Here is a 12,178-nt window from a genome sequence, read left to right as displayed (position 1 = left end):
TCACCATATTTTATTGTAATGATGATCTATCGTTGCATTTCATTATATTGAAGTCTCGCTGTGGGTAAGCCATGGAAATTCGGTCATTTTTCCATTTCATAATGTGAGGAAGGGGCGGGGGTTACACTTTGTCTTACTTGCTTATTTTGCTTTTGTTAATCTGCTTATTTTTATTGATTGAAATTTGGTTTTCTTCTTCTGATGAGATATACAATTCTGAGTGCTTCTTTGGGTGTAAATTTCGACTAAATTCTTGTGAGAACAGCCTCAAGTTAAAAAGTTAAAGTCCCAATGATCGTCACACACACATCTGGGTGTGGTGAAATTTGTCCTCTGCATTTAACCCATCCCCTTGTGATTTTAATCCATCCCCTGGGGGAGAGGGGAGCAGTGAGCAGCAGCGATGCCGCGCTCGGGGAATCAGTTGGTGATCTAACCCCCCAATTCCAACCCTTAATGCTGAGTGCCAAGCAGGGAGGCAATGGGTCCCATTTTTTTATAGTCTTTAGTATGACCCGGCCGGGGTTTGAACCCACATCCTTCCAGTTTCAGGGCGGACACTCTACCACTAGGCCACTGAGCTGGTCCATGCGTGTACGTGTGTTTGTGTGTCAGTCAGGGTGCGAGGCATGCTGGTGTGATAGCGTTTATCACGCTTGAGCATGAAGTAGTGTTAAACTCTGTCAGGGTAGTTTAGTGTGTCTAACCCGTCCTCCGCCAGTGTGTGTTTATGTGTGTGTTTAATACGAGTGTGTTTTCCCTCCTCGTGAGTATTTCTTTCTGGTGTGTGTTGCCTGTCCTAATTCAAAGGCTGATCGCACTGACTGACAGAGACGAAGGTGCCGGGCAGTAGATGTTCATCTTTGAGGAAAAACACCTTTGGGGGGAAAAGAGAGGGGGAGGAGGAGTGGGTGGTGAGTGTGGGTGAAAGAGAGAGCGAGAGAGGCAGAGAGAGAGACAGAGAGAGGTAAAGAGCGAGAGAGTGAGAGACAGAGCGACAGGGAGACAGAGAGACAGAAAGACAGAAAAAGACACAGAAAGAGAGACAGAGAGATAGATAGTGAGTCAGAGAGCGAGCGAGAGAGAGACAGACACATAGAGAGCGCGAGAGAGAGAGAGCGAGAGAGAGAGAGACAGAGAGTGAGAGAGAGCGCACGCGAGAGAGAAACGCACTATTGGGCAAGTGGAGGACGCAAAGTGGATGCAGCCGAAGCAGAGAAAGTGCACGCGCGCAAGTCCGAGTGGATGTATTACTGCTACGGACAGACAGACAGACGGACGGAGCAACACATGGAAGGAAGTACGCTGAACGCGGACAGAGCGAGCATCTGCATCCCCGGGTGAGAGAGCGGGCGAGCAAGCGAGCGAGCGCCGCGCCGCAGTGAGGCGGGCGACTGGCACGAGGAGTGTGCGAGCACAGCCGAGTGAGTGTGCAAGTGTGGATTTTTTTTGCGTGTGTCCCGCTGTCCCGTGTCGTGGTTCGCATAGTCTTCAGACTTGATGCGTGCGTGCGCGCCCCCGTCGGCAACATTGGTATTCAGCGGACAGGAGCTCGGCGATCTCACTGCGCCTTTCCCCAGGACGGGATCACAGAGCGGGAATTGTGCGAGGCACCCGGAGCCCCCTTCCGATGGGTGAGTGAGTGCATGCATGTCTGTCCTCCATCCCTCTTCCTCATCCTCCTCATTCCAGTGATTTATGATTTTTTTTCTTTCCCCAAGCGTCAACCGGTGTCTCTGCTTCTGCCAGCTCCGCTCCCCCTCCTCTTCGCCCCCCCCTCTCCCACCTGTTTGCCTCCACCCCATCCTTATTTTTACTCGTCTTCTCAGCCATCCTCACGTCCTTTCCTGATGTCATGTCCACAATGTCCTCTGTCCAGTTTCCGCACGCATCCCCATTCCGCTCTCGATGCAGCCGTCCTCATTTTCTTTTCTGATGCCTCTATCCGAATATCCGGTCCATTCATTCTTATGTCCTCTGTTCAGTCTGGTCTTGTCAACTCGACTCTTCTCCAGCTCGCTGGTGTCCATTCTCATGTATTTTCCCAATGTAGTCACCCTCATGCATGTCCACTAATGATGTCACCATCCTTGTGGCTTCTCCTGAGGGGTCCACCGCCACGCCACGCGTGTCCACATCTTAATGTCTTTTCCGGAATTAACCGTCGTCTCCTGTTGTATCTCTTCCGGATGAATCCACCTTCGGCATCCTCTTCATGTTTCCTGATATATCCACCCTGGTGTCCTCTTCTGATGCCTCCGCCCTCATGTGCGGTCCACGCCGTCCGCTCCTCCCCATATCTTCTCCTGCTGTATCCATTTTCCTTCCTACTCATGTCCTCTGACATCTCCTGCCTCATGTCCTCATCTAATGAATCCCTACTCATGTGTATTGTGCTTAATCCACTTCCAGGCCCTCTGCTAACGTCTCCTTCCTAATGCCCTCATCCATTCTTGTGATCTGCACGTCCATATCACAATCCTCACTGTGTTTCCCCTCTGTTCAACTTTTCTATCCGGCCTCATCCCTCTGTCTGTCCTGTTCCTATGATCGGCTGTAAACAGCTTAATTCAATTGTCGTGCACTCTCCCGACTTCCCAATGATGAACCTGCCCTCCCCCTCACATTCTTCAATTTCTTACTTGGGCTCCATCAACCCTCATCTTTCTCCTCCTCATCCTCATCTCATTCATAGCCGACATCTCTTGGAGTGTTATTCTCTTGCTTTCTTTCTCTGGATGTACAGACACGCCAAACACGTCACCAGCGAATGAATAGACGACCGCCAGTGTGCGTGTGTGTGTCAAAGTACTGCGTGTATTTCTGCGTGTGTCAATCATTCAGATTGTCTTTCTTGTGCCTGTGCGAGACAATGCAAAGAGGTGTGTTTTCAAGCCCAGCTCGCCGGATTGCAAAATCAACACGTCTAATCGCCTCAGGCGTGACACCTGCGACACAACACACACACACACGCACGCACACACACACACAAACACACACACACACATACACAGGCACGCACACACACACGAGCACGCCTGGCTTTTTGTAGCGTTTAGCTCCCACATGCCAATTCACGCCCACCTCAGTGTTTTCACATCCGCTTCGTGCATGTTAATTGTGTCAATAAAGGCTATGCAATTGGACACACTCACGTGGACTAAACACTTTGGCAATGCGACGCATTTAAATGTGATTTTTCCAAGCATGAGCGTCTTAATTATCCCAAAAAATGACACTTAATTCTTAAATCCGCCGTTCGACAAAGTCAATAACGTTGCCATATTTTTGGAGGCGGAAACTTTTTGGAAGTTGCCAATAGTCTTTGTCAAAATAAAACATTCATGCAAAATGTCTTCAAATAATTCCCATTATTACAGAATATTAAAAAATAAAAAAATTAATGTCTTTGGATTTGTCCAAATGCTACCAAATTTGGACCATGTACTATATGTCATGTATATGTCATGAGCTCGCAGTGTTCACTCGTTAATTACTAGCTTTCACAATCGCTGTCAAAATACTCTTGCAGCAAAAGACCACAGGAGCTCTGCTTTCAAGCCCGCCAACACACGCACGCTCACGCACGCACGTACGCACGCATGCACGCACGCACACACACGCACACACGCACACACGCACATACACATGCACGCATGCACACACACACGCACACGCGCACGCACGCACACACGCACGCATGCACGGACGCACGCACAAGCACACACGCATGCACACACACACTCTTTCTAAAGGCCATCCCATTTTAAACGGTCTTCTGCGAATCTGGCAATCCGTTGCAGGGTCACGTATGTTCACATTGCGGTATCGATCGGTGTGTAGGTCGAATGGACTCCACTGTTCTTTTCCCACGTGGGCCAACCGCTATACTGGACACTAACAGGCAGCCTGGAGGAGATGATGCAGTCGGTCCCGGCGAGGATTTCTCGCGAGCTACCAGCGCTTGTTGCTGCCTCACGATTGCTTGTAGACATTGAGCAAGTGCAAACTGTTGCATAGTAACAAGAGTGGAGGCAACCTGTTGCGGAGCTCAAATTTGACATACGCCGGCTGACTTGAGCTCGTGTGAATAAACCGATGGATAGGGCCTGATGAATGTGTGTGTCTAAGCTCCCCATCTGCGATCGACTTTCATACCTGTCAGCTTCCCTCCGTAACCAAATGTCTTGGCACCTTATAAAAGGGCCAGCTGATTTTGACAACACAAATAAGCGGTTCAAAATGATAAAATAACGATGAAGGGAATAGAATTAATCACGGCATTTAATTTGCGCTTACAAAATATCGCTTGTCAAATAAGTGTAGATCATCAACTGCGCCGCACACATCAAACCCACATTAAAGTCGCAATTTCATGGCAGCAACTTGAAATCGTATTTATTATAGTGGCAGTTGAAGGGATTTTTTTTTTTTCAAACGTGTAAATGGCTCTATTTTAGTCAGCCGTGATGACAGTTGCGCAATTATGTGCTCGACACGTCCACATGATGAAGGATTTGCACAAAACCCGAAACTTTGAAACCTGCACCTATACTTCAACATCCCAAAAATAATTCCATTAACCTTATTTGCCCTTCTTTGTTCTTGAGAAACGAAATTATTTTCACACTCCACCACGCAAACCAAGCGTTTTGTGACTCTTAGAGGATATTATTTTTATTTAGTGGAGATAGAAAAAAATATGTATTTTATCTCTCCACCATTGAGGATGCCAAGCGACTGTCTGGCTGCGAATATACAACAAGAAGCGTCCTGATCAGGTGTGAGTGTATCAAATCCAATGCGGGCATTGAGCGGAGGAAGTGACAGGGTGGAGTGTTTCCAAAGTGAGACGACTGAAGTGAGCGGAGATGTGGGGAGGAAGTGGGCCGAGGTGGCCATCGAGGGCAGAACAGCCTGCTAACCTTTCATACGCTTCTCCATCCAGACACGCAGGGTAGCCTCAGCATGCCACTTCAACGTTAAAAGTTGCCAATAAAACCGATAAAGGCCATCACAACACAACTGGAGACGCTTGAGGTCGGAGTGGTCCACTCTGTCTAGCCAAGATGTGATTAAATAGACACGGCTTACTGTTTCCAATGTTGTGTTCTCACGTAGCCCCGAAGGAGCCCAAAGGAACCCAAAGGAGCCCAAAGGAGCCCGAAGGCCATTGGAGCTCCTCCGGGGCCGCAATTGGCCAGACCGTCAAGTAAGCGTTATAACGTGTGCTCCTCATGTCTCCTCCATGTGTCCACAGTCTTCTCCAGATGTGAAGAAGGTGGACGCAGAGCGCAACGGCAGAGCACAGCCTGGGTGACGGCTTGCTAAACCGCTAGCGGCGCAATCAAGGAGGCCCCTCGGAGGAGTCCGCCATCCGGTTCGCCTGTCGGGGATCATCGCAGAGCAAATAGGCCGCAGTGATGCCCCGGCGAGGCGGCAGCGCCTTCGGACATGTCCGGACCTATCCCCCGGATATCCTGTTGAGATTGCAACATTTGGCCGCCGAGCTTCTTTTCCACAAGGAGTAATTGAAAATCCACTCCTCCCCCTCCTCCCCACCAAGAAGACTTTGTGTCCCCGTTCGCTTGTCAGGGCAGAAGGAGAGCTCAATTTTATAAGGAACAATTTCATCCCACTTTTTCCCCCGCCCCCTTTTATCTTAGCCCGTAGTTTTCTTTTCATCGAGATAAGGCACGGGGTAATTCTTTTTCATCCTGATGGAGTAGACTGTCCAAAGAACATAACGAGCAGGTACAAAAGCGAGAGCGACAAATTAAGCAGCTTCTTGTTGCCGTGGACGCGCTGGAGAACGGGAGCGCATAGAAACTTGCCGCTGGAAAGATGACTCGGTAGACGAACAAACGTGCCGGGCAGTCGACTCATTGTCATTCTGAGCGTCGTGTGAAAGAGGAAGTAGGAAGAATAAAAGGCATCGCGAGGAGGGGAGGCGACAGCGGCAGCCCTGTTGTTTTTGCAGCAGGCCTGCCCGCGCCAACAGAGCAGGTGGAAGGCAGGAAAGAGAGCAGGTGTGGCCAAGCCTCCTCTTCATCTGTTTGCTGTTGACCTTTTTGCCCCCTCCCACCCCCAGTGCCCCCCCATCAATCCGAGGGATTATTTTTGTTTCATCGCTCAATAAAGACGGAAGCCTGCAAATTCCTTCATCGTGTCCATTGCACGCGCCCCTGCCCTCGCAGGTCCTAAGTGACACACCATGCGGCCCTGTGGCCCCCTCTCGGCCGCCCCCCTTGGCTGAAGCGCTCAGAAAGCTCAGATCTCTGTGCCAGATCTCCCCCTTCTTCTCCTGCTGTGACGCTTCTGATTGCCGTCTTCATTCCTTCTGTGAGTAACAACCTTCCTATCCCCGTTCTGCCTGTACGGATGTGCGCTGTTTTGTTTAGTTTGTTGACAGCAGGGGTTTGCTTTTCCTGCGCTTTTCCCGCTCCGGGCAATGTGAATGCCTTTGTGTGTTTGGTACCGGGCCCTCAGTCACAGGGACGGCGTGAGAGCCCCCTCAAAAATCTTTGTACACATCACTCAAGCCCATCCAGTATTTTTTTTTGATATTCTAAAATCTATTTAGCATGTATCAGTCAAGCCCCCCTGTACACCCAAGAGGGAAAAAAAAATCTGTTCCCAATACCGCCACTATCATGTTGCAATTATTGAACCCATCAATCGATGCAGGTCACAACTAAGGGAAGAAAACGTGAAACAGTGAAGTAGAAAACATCACACTTAGCTAAAATGACAATTATTAAATGTATTGACGTGTGCAGATTGTGACAAACTTGCTTTTATTGTGGTCCCACCAACAAATCAGAGGGCGGAAAATTCTTTGTCATCGATTTAAAACCTGTTTGATTAAAGAAACAGCCTCGGTCATTCCTTAGACGAACATGGCGACAAATATAAGATGAAATCTGATTGGGCACAAAGAAATGTTACTTTAATTGCTTTAATTGACCCACTTTGTGTAGCCAATTTAAAGAATTCCGGCTTCAATTTTAGGCGTGCTTCACAAAATGCCTCTTACTCGGAAGGAAAATGTCACACCGCGGAAGAGGTATTGCGACTGTAGTATTAGTGCATTTAATTTTGTACATGTGCGAGTAGTGGCAATGCACAGTAACATCCATATCAATATTGCAGCCTGCCTTTTGACTTCATACGTGATTGACTGCCCTTCATGTGGCAAAGGGCAGCGATAGTCGCTGATATGCTTCTCTGTCTTTTGGTATTGGTATATAATATTCCAAATGTCTGTAATTGGCTGGCAACCAGTTTAGGGTGTCCTCCGCCTACTGCCCGATGACTGCTGGGATAGCCTCCAGCACGCCCGTGACCCCTATGAGGACAAGTAGTACAGATGATGGATGGATGGATGGATGGATGGATGGATGGATGGACGGACGGACGGACGGACGGACGGACGGACAGATATTTCAAATATGTTTTGGGCATTTTTGGTGGGGTCCAAATGTAGTTTATTTTCACTTGCGAGTTGGGCGTAAATTAGCATTCCTTGATCAAATTCTAACTGTCAACCAAGAAGCCTCTGCATAAGGCCAACAATGTTTCTAGCATCTGTTTTATTTCAGCTTATTGGGATCTTGAATTAGCCTTTTGCCTTCATATTGGTCCTGAGGTTAATGTGGACTAATTAGTGGCATTTCCCCCCACAGCTTCTTTGAGCATTTCCTTTTTTATGATCTTCTGTCACGAAGGATAAACCAGCTGATGAGAGAGAGCCCCGATTCCCCGACTCGTACTATGCCGCCTCCGTTTCACACCTAAGAGCGTTGCGCCATGCTTCCGCCTCCTTTGGTTTACCATTGCTTCCGATGCGAGCAATGACGTCATCTCGCCTGGGACATGTGCACGTCTTTATACACTGTCACAGTCGCATAGCTGCCTCCCCCCCTTTTTCCAACCACCATACCCGGGAGACGCTCAATCAAGATCGTTCCGTCAAACAGACCAATGAGCTGCGAATAACGCTATTACGCCGGCTTCCAGCTCGGAGTGTCACGGTGACGGAAAGGTTGGGAGGGACAGGGAAAAAAGATGCAGTGTGCGTGTGCGCATTTGTGTGTGTAGTGTGCATGTGTGTCTGTACTGTATTAGAGGGGCCCTAGAGCAGCAAAAGACCTTCCATCCATGGGATCAATGTGATGGCTTTAGCGAGGCCTCGTTTTGTTCACACTGCCGCTCAGCCTCTGACAACCGAGATTATTAAATAATACCATTTCTGCAGCTGCACATTGATAACACACTGCTACCCCAACAGCTTCTGTTTTGCCAGGATGGAAAGTGAGTGTGGGGGGTTGATAGTTGCCTTCAAAGACATGATTGGCTTCACAACTTGGTTGACAAACAAAGTAGCCTAGCAACAAGTGGAACAATTTCATATTTGATGTAGAGCAGCAAGCCATTTTGGCTTGGGCGTCTCTCTGACTTTCTCGACTGAAGCCTATAAAAGTGATCTGTCTGCCTATAAGGTCGAAGCAATGACTACCTCTCCTGTTGTATATTTAATACAGAGCTGTGATTCAATGAAGGTTTGTGGCTGCTATATGCCGTTTTCACATTTTTATCGGAATTTACTCTGTCCAATTCTGCGACATTGACCCAATCAGAGCCATTGTGCTGATTTAGCGCTCGCGAGATAGTTCTCGTCCTTACTTCAGGTGCGGAAGTTTACAATGAAAAGCGATTGATTGATTTGCACGTTTTTTTGTGTGATTTACAACGTTGATCTTGAGAGAAAATTTGGATTTGAAAATATTGTCTTGGTGTGTAGTCTTGGCAAAGTGCTAGGCGCTGGGTATTTTTTCTCTCTCTGCTGTATGACAATGACGGCGCATCCATCTTGTAGTATAGTACGGCTCACAAACGTTTTGACCTTGCCGTCTAGTAAAAAGCCAAATCGGACAGTATTTGATGAATGTTTCTCCAGTACGTCAGGAGTGGGAAGGGCAGCCAGAAAGTTCTGATCCGGGTCCTTGGCGAGATAGCACGCGGAACCCGCTGAACCAAATATCGAGGCTTGTTCCCCACCGCAAGCTCTGTGGTTAAGGAATCGCTTGTCCGCTGAGATGAAGATTAGCGCTGCAAAATGCAAGAAATTTATACGCACGCAAAATTTACAATGACAAAATCAAAGCGCGACGTCTCAATTTAAAGAGACATGGCATGGAAAATGTGGCGATGGGAACAAAAGCAAAATCTTCCCAAGTTGAATTCAATGAGGCATGAAAAATCGAGGTTGGGGGTCATTTGAGGTCACGGGCTGTGGACAGTATTTTTAGCGTTTTTAGTTCAGTGACAGCTTTTCCCAGCATACACGGCGTCCCATGGAGCGTCTCATCTCCATAAAGCGCCGCACGGGCGCCTTTCGTCAAGCTGAGGCGAGCCAGCAAGCGGCGTGTTTGAGCCTCCTTGCTTGGCGCCTTCAATCCTCAGGTGCTTGACCAGCTTGCACTAAAGCTTGCCTCATCATTGCCTAATGGAGCAAAAAATAGAGCCCTATTTGCTTAGCTGTTTGTCCACTCCTGCTTGCTTTCAGAGCCTCAGGCTGAGTGGGGGAGGAGAGGGTCTGGGTAGCGAGTGCATGTGTGTTAGTGACCATTGTGATGGGGGCTTGGGCTTGTTTTTTCTTTTTTATAAACGTTCTCCCGACTGAGCTGTTTGGTGGCTCGTAAAGAGATGGCCACTAATGGCCTCCCGCTTAATGGACTCATTAAGATCGAATTGTAAGAAGATAAAAGCAACGCGAGTAGCGTGTGCCCGGCGTGATCGTTTTTTGCGGACGGAGGAATCGTCACGCCAGCCGTGTCGCTTGCTGGCGTTTTCCGCTGTGTCAGCGACACCCGCCACAACTTTTGACAGCGCCCCGTTTTTGCGTCATCGCAATCCTCGACCGGTGTCCTGACTCTGCCACGTCACCACCGTGTGACGGGAGGTCACTCGGGGGCACCGCAGAGCATGGCCAAAAGGCATTCTGGATGGCCTGGCGTGTTGCTTCACCGCGGCTCAAGTCTTTCTTTCTGCTGTCCGGAGGCTTGTTTGCTTGCGTCGGTCGCAGCTGCGGTGTCGGATCACAGGGGGATGGTCATTTACATGAAAACGAGAATAGCCCACTGCACAGAGCAGTTAAAAAAAAAATACACCCAAACATACCACGAAGAGCCACATCTGTGGCATTGTAAGAGGCTTATTGCATTTGGGTGCCAGCATAACAGCCCAATGCTGCTTCACCGTGTTTGCTTCAAACTCTGAAATGAGTCTGCAGACCTCAATCAGATCAGTCAGCTATTTTTTTATTTTGTCGCAAAACTGTGTGAAAGAGGCACTTGTTGGCGTTGACCTTTCCTCCAATTTCGATTTGTTCTTCATTCAAAGATGCGCCGTTTTTGAGCATGTCTTCATCTAGACCGGGAAAAAAAAAACAGATCCCAAGGTGACAGCGCGTTTCCTTTAATCCAATCAGCATTTTGTGCAAAGCAAAGCATGTCGCCGTAAAATGGCATCCTAGCAGGGGACCGCAATAATGCAATCAGTGATCAAACCTGACGGTCCCGCGGGGGGTACTACAGACAAAGGCAAATCTGGAGAGCAGCCTCACGCTTTGATCAGATACCAACACCACTCTTTGCACCCATGACACGTCTTAATTGATTCGCAATCGAAAGCCACACATGCGGCGGGCGCATGCAGCCTTCTCCATATTGCAATTGTTGCTCCTGACTGTGTCTAAGCGCCACTTGTTTGAGCCTCGTAGCATAATTGACAGTCACGTTTTGTCACGAGGTCGTCTTTTATTTTGTTGTGACTAAAAGCGTTTTTGTTTCCAATGGCCGCAATGACCACCAGGCGGCGTAACTGAGTGATTTCCGTCTCCAGATCAAATGGAAATGCTCCTCTAAAGTCAAGATGGAAATTGACTTTAGAATTGCTTGCACTCAAACGGATGGCTTTCTGGAGTGCCTGGCCACCCATCAAGTGTGAAAGTAAAGAAGCCACTCAAAATGAGCCATTTTGCATTTTTGACACCCAAACAAATGAACGATCTGGCGCGTTCCCACGAAAGACGAGTTTCTTGTACACTTGCCGTTGACGTCGGTTATGGCCATCTCAAAAAAAGTGTGGGCGTCCTTCTTCATACTTTATTTGCGCCCCTCCCAGCACATTGCGGCGCATTTTCTCCGCAGCTGTGACGATGACAATAAAAGTGCGCCGGCGGAAACCTTTATGTTCTCGCGGGCCAGTAATGAAAGCAGCCACCAGAGAATTATTGGGCCATACTTGAATAAATAAGACGCTATCTAGTCAATTTAATTTCAGATAGGTCGGTCTGGCGGAGGCACCATCCCTCATTAAAGCACGTAACAGCTTGATTGCCTTTTATTTTCTCTCCACCCTTTGATTTCATTCTTCGCTTAGTATTTGTGTGCGAGATGTGTTTTTGCTGCCAAATTGCATCACCCGCTCCCAATGTTTTTGGTATTTTTGGAGCGTGAGTCAAGATGCCGCAACGGGTTCTGTCGATCGGCGATATTAGCGCGTGAGTCACTTCCATGGCGGCAGCCTCCGTCCAAATGGCCACAGGGCGGCAAAATACCGGCCCCCCAATCGGGTCAGCTAGCCTCGAGTAGTCATGTTCAAGCCCTGAATGACTCCAAGATTTTTTGACTGTCGCATCCGGTGGAGGCAGAGTCAACTACGGCCCCCTCAGAAATCTGTGTAGCTCCAGTTAAGCCTCTCTGGCGAGTATAGTTGTAAATGATTTTCTCAGCCTCCCAAAGTCTAGCCCCGGGAGGGAAAGAAAATCCCAAAGCCACCCCTGGTAGCGACTAACGCAAAAGCAGTCAGCAAATTGCCTGTGTCTTATCCCGAGAGCCGCTAAGCGTCTGGTATTAGCTGGCAAATTGGGTTTTTGCAGTAGATTGTGGCCTATTACATAGCAGGTATTGCATCACTTCACTTGATTATGCTCAAAGCCCCAAAGAAGTGATTTGTGCCTCTCGCATCCAGCCGTAATTATTACCTCATAAAGGTAAACACTTGCTTGTTTGAATACCCGAGGGAACATCAGAATTAGATTGGGTTTGTTTGTGTGTTTGTTTGTTTGTTTGTTGTTTGTTTTGAAAGTTGCGTAAGCCCATTTTCACCCCGG

At 48.4% G+C, this 12,178-nt stretch overlaps 1 protein-coding gene across 4 annotated transcripts in view; it reads left to right on the top strand.

Moving 5' to 3' along the window:
- Window positions 1-596: 596 nt before the first annotated feature.
- Window positions 597-12,178, top strand: part of grik5 (glutamate receptor, ionotropic, kainate 5) — an 82,349-nt gene continuing 70,767 nt past the window's right edge. Inside the window, exons 1-3 of one of the 4 annotated variants that reach the window (XM_061289273.1) lie at window positions 599-1,340; window positions 1,581-1,634; window positions 5,261-6,342. The gene's annotated coding sequence lies outside the window, so the exon portion shown is untranslated. Of the gene's footprint in view, window positions 1,635-5,260; window positions 6,343-12,178 lie in introns of all 4 variants that reach the window. The other 3 variants (XM_061289274.1, XM_061289272.1, XM_061289275.1) reach the window with 3 other exon arrangements.

This window comes from Syngnathus typhle, linkage group LG10 (genome assembly GCF_033458585.1).
Source record: "Syngnathus typhle isolate RoL2023-S1 ecotype Sweden linkage group LG10, RoL_Styp_1.0, whole genome shotgun sequence".
Taxonomy (NCBI): domain Eukaryota; kingdom Metazoa; phylum Chordata; class Actinopteri; order Syngnathiformes; family Syngnathidae; genus Syngnathus; species Syngnathus typhle.
The sequence above is the reverse complement of the archived record's forward strand: the minus strand, read 5'-3'. Positions and strand labels throughout refer to the sequence as shown.